Genomic DNA, 7,619 nt, shown 5'->3' with positions numbered 1-7,619 from the left:
TACAAGGTTGATTTAAGTGTGAAGATGAATGTTACAGCTGGTGAGAATTCATTAGTCAATGAACATGCAGCAAGGGGGGGGGGGGGGGGGGGTATGAGGGGACAGGGGGTTGGGGGTTTTTGTTTTTTTTTTTTTTTTTTTTTTTCCTTTGAGGGGAAGAGGTCTTATAGTGTGCTGCTCAAAATGAAGTCTCTTCTCCCTTTCCCAGATCAGGGAGATGAGTGATCATGTGTCAAACTTTAAGGTCTTAATTATCCCTAATAAAACAAAAATACTCAAGTATATTTGCATCAGTAGATACCTTGCAAACAAGACTCTTCTCCCTAAGAGAGAAGCAATGAGTGCACAACCCCCTTTTTCTAACACTCTCAACATGTTCCCTTTTCTTTCCTGATACATACAGAGCCAGGGATCTGTACGGCCACCTTGTGATCTGGCTTTTTTTGTGGCTCTCTTGGCATTGCCAGTGTCAGGGCTGATTAACATGCTATTGAAAACCATCCTCTCCTGGTCCTGAGCAGCCAGTACAACCCCACAGCTCTTCCCAACAAATTAGGAATCTGGCCTTGCAAGGAGCAGCTCCCCACAGCAGCCGTGCTGCAATCTTGGTAAACAACATATGTGACGATGAGCTGGTGAAGCTGCTGTAAAGGCGTTTGATGCTTTTGCATTCCTCTGTTCCTGCGCTGCATGCAGACCTGCTGTCACACCAAGCAGAGCCCACCTGTTGGCAGCATGAAAGCAGAGGCTAAAATTCAGCATCCATGCATGTGAGATGACTGCAGGGTATCACAGTCCCTCTGGATGAGGGCGATCAGGCCCCACAACAGCAGAGCACACCTGGGCATCCAGCTGTGTACCTCAAGCTGAAGCCAGCCATGTGGTCAGTGGGCAACGTGCCTGGTGTCTGTCTGGCACCTCTGCTGGGCATTATGCAGGCCTGTGGCTGCTCCAGAACAGCTTCCCTGGCTACCTGGCATTTCCAAAGTCTGTTCATGCTGCAGTAGCTTCCTGGGATGCTTCCCTCTGCTGTCTGAGTCCACAGAGGTTGAGCACATGAGCAGAGGGAAGAGCTGGCCCCCTTCGAGCAAGCAGACCTTGGCTTTTTTTTTGTCTGATTTGGCAGCAAGGAGCTCTAGCCAGGTGTTGTGATTAGGTCCCTGTGCAAAACAGATACAAAGTTTTGTGCAACAAGTGAAATGGCATAAGCGAACCGATGCAGCTTCTCTTGTTCTCTTTCCCCATCTACTGTGTAGGATCACAGCTATTAGATCTGAAGCTAATTAAGTGTGGGACCCCAGCACAGGAACAAAAGTACTGGCCACTGGTATCTTTAATGATTGTCTGGGAGCTGGAGTGTGATGTTCCTTTGGCACAGGGGCCACAGATGGTCTCTCGTCTTTTTTACTTCCCCTTCCCTCAGCTTTCTGTGTAGAAAGAAGGAAAGAAAAACAGGTTTGCTAATAGTGCCAATCTGGAGGCAAGAGGTACATTTACATTCAAAACCTGGCACGAATGTCCAGCTGGAGGAGTTTCTAAGCAAGGCAAAAGCTAGCAAATTAAAGAATTTGGGCAATTACGCTCATTTGTCTGCCTTGTTTTCATTGAAATAATTCAGGCAAGGCCAACTGTGTTACTCAGATTCTCTAAGGTATAATTTAGGCATGAGTTGTTTACAATCAACTCTCATTTGCATCAACTGGGAGGAAAACATGGGTTCTGTTGGATATTTCAACCGGCAAGTTAATTACTAGTTTAACCACTAATATTTATTCAACCTTCTGCATCAGAGCAGCCACCAGGCCAGATCCTGCCACTCTTGCTGCTGTGCTTACTCTGCAGGTTTCATGCAAGAGGTAGAGGAGTGCAGTATCATTTTGAACGGGGACTGGTGCCACAGATGGGTTAACTGAAAGCCCTAGAAACACTGGATCTGCTGGGAACAACATGCACTTCCTTTCTGCAGTCCCAGGAATGACCTTAAACAAAGACATTGTTTGCTGTGGGCCGTGCTCTGTCATCCCTGCTAGCCATGATTATCAAACGGCTTAGCAAATGGCTCGATGAGAACAGGACTGCTTGTGGGATAGGAAACCTCAGCTTGCGCAGGAGCTCAGGGACTGGTCCCCAGACTCCTACTTTTGTGAGTGCTGCTCAGAGGAGGCTAAACACTGCTCAACAAGGCTGAAATGAACAGGGCAATTGATTGATGGCTTTGATTGAAACCAGAAGTAAGTTTTGCTGTTTTCTTTTTAAACACGGGTTTAAATAGACATCACTTAGAAGAATAATATCGATCAGAAGATAAACCCTGTGCTTGAGAGGACCCTGAAGGTGAAAAGTACCATTAAGGAGGTTAAAATAATCTGCCCCTGTATGACAAGCTGTTCTCTGTGTGAGAGGACAGAAAGCACCGGGAGGGAGATAAGAAGATTATGAGGTCAGATTCCAGGTTACAGAAACCTCGGTGGCTTGCTCTGTCCTGGGCACCTCTGCATGGGCTGCAGGCAAGAGCCTAATGTGTGCCAGCTGTATTGGGTTTGGTGCTGCTCATGTCTCTCCTCTGGGAACTGGCCCAAACCCATCAGCTAATTCTTGCACGCCAGCAGCCCTTGGGGTAGGAGAAAATTTGGGGTTTGTAACTGCCTGGCCTGAAGGAGCCTGACAGACAGGGAGGGGAAAAGCCCAGCATTTCATGATAGGTCCCCTGAGTCATCTAGCAAAGCAAGTTTTCCTGCCATAACCCCGGCAGACCCAGGGTCGCCTCCCCTGCCGGCTGAGGCTCAGGGCTGGGGTCCTGCCTCAGGTCAGTGCTGCGAGGCAGGCGGCAGGAGCTGCGGGTCTGCAGCTTCAGCTCCAGGACGACCCAGAAGCTGCCAGAGCCCGAACCTGGCCTGACAACGTCAGTAAAACGGGTTCGTGCCACTCCTGGAGAAGAAACCCGGCTGCCACCCACCCCTGGGCTGCCACCTTCAGCACAGAGCCGGCACCTGCAGCTTGTCAGCCCTCATTGTTAGTAGAATTTGTTTTTCCTGTCTCCAGATGAACACCATGAAGCACAGGGCTGATGCCATTTTCCTAGCCTTTCCAGGGACAGGGAGGCCCCAGTTCAATGAAGTGGTTGCTCTGCTCTCTGTTATAACACGTCACTTGTGTTAAGCTCGGGTAGGACGATGTTGTTTGTATGACTCGTTCTGGGGGTAGAAGACCCCCTAAAAGGGAGAGTTCTCCTGTGACATCCACAACCCCTGAAATACACTGTATGCCTATGTACAACGAGATGTGATGTGAAAATAGCAAAAAGACCACTGCTTAGGAAGATGGAACAGATGATATTCAGGGGTTAGACGTACCCCAGTCCTTATGGTGTTTATGTTTTAAAACAGTGAGTTTTGAAAGGTCACTTTAATTACTTAGGCCGTTTGTTTGTCTCTTCTTTTTCACTTTCCCCAGCTGTACCAGCAGGTTGCCCCTTCTTTTTACTTTAGCATTCTTGCTGCTCAGTTTCAGGGTCACAACTGCTTGTGAGTGTAGAGCAAAGGGTGTCATTCTACCAGCCTGTCCCCATAATCTGAAGAAAAAGCTGTTTTCACTAGTTTAAAGAGTCACATGAATGTTTCCATTAGTATGCAGTTTTAAAACTTTTTTTTTTTTTACAACATTGATTTTGTGGTGAGTTCAGGCGCAAATACATTCACGTGCATGCAAGCATGCCTATTCTACATAGCATATTTGCAACCTAACCTGCCTGCTAGCTCTCCTTGCTAGTGCTGTTCTTCTACAAAATCCAAAATGCTACAACGAATCCAACATAGGACTTGCTGATATTTTAAATGTGTATGTGCTTATGTTTTTTTTTTTGTTTTGTTTTATTTTTTTTTAGGTACTTATGTGTATATACATGTGTGTGAGAGACTTAAATTTTGTCTTATCTTTAAGATTAATTGATGTGTTGACTGCACATAAGAAATGTATAACCCTCTAAGACTGTTGAGGTCACTAAGGAAATGTCAAGAATGAAATCACACTGTTTACAATAAGTCCAAAAATATACAATACCAGACGACACCCCACAAGCAACATTATACTGAAAGACAGCTATTAGAGGCAATGTAAAACATATGCTGTTGGACTCCACACATCAAAGATTTATCTAGAAATCACAGATAGCAGTCCATTGTAAGATATAGGTATGAAAGTATTTTACGTTCCCTAGTAAAAAGTAATGGATGAGTACATTTGTAACTGACACCTACTAATTACTAATTAGAAGTGGCACAGGCATGTTCTGGGCAGAATTTGTGTCCAGGTGGGGGTGCAGAGTAGGGCATGGCTCTGGCAGCAGGCGGGTTGGTTGGCGGGGGCTCTTGGCTGGAATTCAGGGTGGGATGTTGCTGGGGTGGAGGTCAGGGTGCTGGAGGATAGGATGGTAATGCCGTGAGGTCCCCTGGCAGGGTTGGGGTTAGAGATGCTGATACACTCAGTTTATTGCTGTGAATGATAATTACTGCCAGGGTAAGTCATTGAGATGATGCTGTCAAGGGCTATCTTAACAGGGCCCATGGCTCGGACTGGCTGAGATGGGGAGGCTGGGGTTAACACCAGCCGGGGACTGGGCTAGCAGAGACTGTGAGTCAGCATTACAGCTAGATACAGAAGCTATGGGACTGTGCGCTGGGCTGGTTTTGGCAAGGGCTGGATGCCTGACCTAGAGCTAAAGCATTGACAAGTGACTTGAAGCTGGAGCTGATCTTGGCAGGAGTCAAAGAATTTGCATAGGCCCTGGGTCCAGTGGCATCTGCTGGGCTGGGTTCAGGGCAGGTGGTGGCTGTGGTCGCTGGGCTGGCACCAGCACAGGGCCTGTCACAGGGCTGGGATGCCACCAAGGACGCACACGGGTTTGCCGGTGGCGGGGTCTGCTAGGCTGAGGATGTTCCTGGAGCTGTTTTGGGGGTCTGCTCTGTGCAGCAGAGTGCTTAGAGCTGGACACGCCAAATAGAGAGTTGACTCAGAGCTTGTGAGGTTTTAATCAAAATGCTTAGGTTTGTATTAAGGTGTGCAAAGCAAACAATAATTATAAAGTTAACCACATTGCAGCCCTTTCACTTAAAAGCACATAATGAACATCAGTGCTGAGGCCTCAACAAGTCCTGCAAACATGGGAGAGAACAGTGTCAGAACTACTGAGGTAAGTCAAATCACTCTGAATTAACAAGGGTGGTGTGGACCGTAATAATATATTTACAGCCTGGTGATTATTCTGTGAGAAAGAAGGGAAGGGTTTAAATCCTTGTTTAGTTTAAGCTGCATTTCAGTACAGCCGGCCTTTCAGTAGTACACAGTTAAAAATGTAGACTGTCAAATCCCGCTGACAGATTTTGGCAATAGATATTTCCTCTAATTGAAAGCAATTGTTGTGCTGTAAGCTTTCCTCCTTTCCCATTTGTTTTGGTTAACGGGTAGTAGTGGCCCGTCTACTTAAGCACGTATTGAGCAACTGCTTGCTGGAAAGTTAGCATATTGCAAAGAGTGTGGCATGATCCTGCCTGACTTCATAAGGAAAAACTTCCTCTGGGCTTTGGCGGGGGACATTGAACAAAGCTGGTGGGATCAGCCCCGCTGGCTGCCGTTGCAGGGCCTTGCCGCGTGGGTCAGCTAGGGGCTTGTGTGCGAATCCTGGGGTAATAATCAGGCTCGCTTCCAAGGCAGCCATGCTTTGTTTTGAACAATCAGCCCGGCCCCCGCTGCGAATCCCACGAGGGGATGCTCTGCTTTATGTTGCGTTCGCTTCCTTTGCTGTGAGCCAAATGCTGCATCCCACGCTGCTGGAATTCAGTCAGAAGTAGCAGGACCAGAGCCTGGGCCTGATGTGGACAGGACGTGGCCGTCCCTGCGTCGGGTGCTGCCGTGGCTCCGGTGGCAGCACGAGTCCGTGAGTGGGCCGGGCCCCCTGCCCTGGGCACGCCGCTGCCTGAGCAGCACTGGGGGCTGCTCCCTGCCCCCCCTGCACTGCTGCTGGCCCTGGTACATGCTCAGTTTCTTGCAGAGCTGGAGACATGTTTGTGCTTACTGGCTGTGCTTCCAGCCCTGATGGGTGTGAGACTCTGGGGGCAGTGAGCGCTGAGCCCTTTCTTAACCTCTAGAGAGAAATCCAAAAAGCAGCAGGTCACAAAGCAGACCTGTGGGAAGGTGGGGAGCCTGCTGCTGCTGCTTCCCAGCTGAGAGCCCAACCTGTAAAACCAAAACTCCTTTCCACCCTCAGCGACGCTGTCAAATCCCAGCACAGCCTACAAAACATACATTTTTTTTTATTGCCTGGTGATAAACCTCCTTGTCTGGAAAATCCTACCATTATTGTGTGTGTGTGAACTTTAACCAGCACTGAATCCATCATTAACCCAGAAGGAGACCTTTTCATGCTCACAACCTCTGTCTGCACAGCTCCTCTCTGGAGGCGAATCCCTCATGGTGAGCACGTCAGCCGGCTGCATGCTGCAGACAAGGTTATGACTGCATTACATACTCTGCTCTATATTACACTATAAAAGGTTCATCTTCGAAAACAAAGAGATTTGAGGGAGAAAAACCATGATTCTTCTCAGAAAGTGCCACATGTCCTCATAAATCCCTCTCGCCCTTGCTCAGACCAGGGCTGGAGGCCAGCAACACGGTGGCAGTGGAGCCCGCCAGTGCAATTCCTGCAACAGCCATTTGCAGTGAAGCCTGAGCCCACACCACAGCTCGTGCTTAGATTAAAGGACGTTTGGGAAGGGACCTTGCCTTAATCTTTCTGCTAAGCATTTAGCAGAATCCCAGTGTGCTAAATCATTAGTAATAACAGTAATGACAGTCTGGCCTCCTCCATGAGCTGTGCTCACAATACAGATTAGTAACAATAAAATAGGGACTCAGTCCACACTCATCCAAAAATATACTGAGAATTGCTAATCAGTCTATTTCCAAGCCCTATGTTATTTCTGAGTGCCCTGAAGTGCGTTTGTGAGTACTTTGCTGATGCATCCAGCCTGATGACAACAGGCACTAACAACTAACTGGACAAAGGCAGGACTGGACAGCATCAGATAAGTGCGGTGATCAGGAGCAGTTCTTGTGCAGGTAATGATTTCTCTGTGTCCAAGAGCATCTCTGTTCGCCCTTAGTTCCCCTTGCACTTCCTCAGCACCTGGAGACCTCCTGGCATCCTCTGTCCTGCCTCTGGAACCCTTTCCTTAGCCATCAGCCGCCTCTCTCAGGATGAGGATGGTGTATGAGCTGGACCCCTGCTCTGACCCAGTACAGCTATCCGTCAGCCATTTTGCATCGTTATGTATTTGAGAGGGAAAGAAAGCAGCCAAACGGATTCAAAACAAGTGCTGATGAATGTGAATCTACCCTATGGTCTCCCACTAACTTGCCCTGTAATCTTATAGAAAATGAACCAAAGACCCCACTTAGAGGCAAAGTGTGAAGGAGATTGACAAAAATGAGACCTGGCTGTCTGGCCCAGAGCAGCGGCATATTCCGATGTGACCTGGTGCGGGCGGGCGAATGCCCAGTGGCAGCTCCTGTGTGACTGAGGCCGAGCATTGCCTTTCTTCTGCCAGGACATAAGGAGCCCA

General features: G+C 48.3%; 1 long non-coding RNA gene across 2 annotated transcripts; it reads left to right on the top strand.

Moving 5' to 3' along the window:
• The first annotated feature begins 1,910 nt into the window (after nt 1–1,910).
• Nucleotides 1,911–7,619, top strand: LOC118173460. 2 transcript variants are annotated; one of them, XR_004754211.1, is made up of 3 exons: nt 1,911–2,231; nt 5,114–5,188; nt 7,181–7,619. It is a non-coding gene; the product is annotated as an uncharacterized LOC118173460 (long non-coding RNA). The 2 variants fall into 2 exon arrangements; XR_004754212.1 differs by lacking the exon at nt 1,911–2,231 and adding an exon at nt 4,263–4,309.

Source organism: Oxyura jamaicensis, chromosome 12, assembly GCF_011077185.1.
Source record: "Oxyura jamaicensis isolate SHBP4307 breed ruddy duck chromosome 12, BPBGC_Ojam_1.0, whole genome shotgun sequence".
Lineage (NCBI taxonomy): Eukaryota > Metazoa > Chordata > Aves > Anseriformes > Anatidae > Oxyura > Oxyura jamaicensis.
This window is presented reverse-complemented; position numbering and strand designations above follow the sequence as displayed.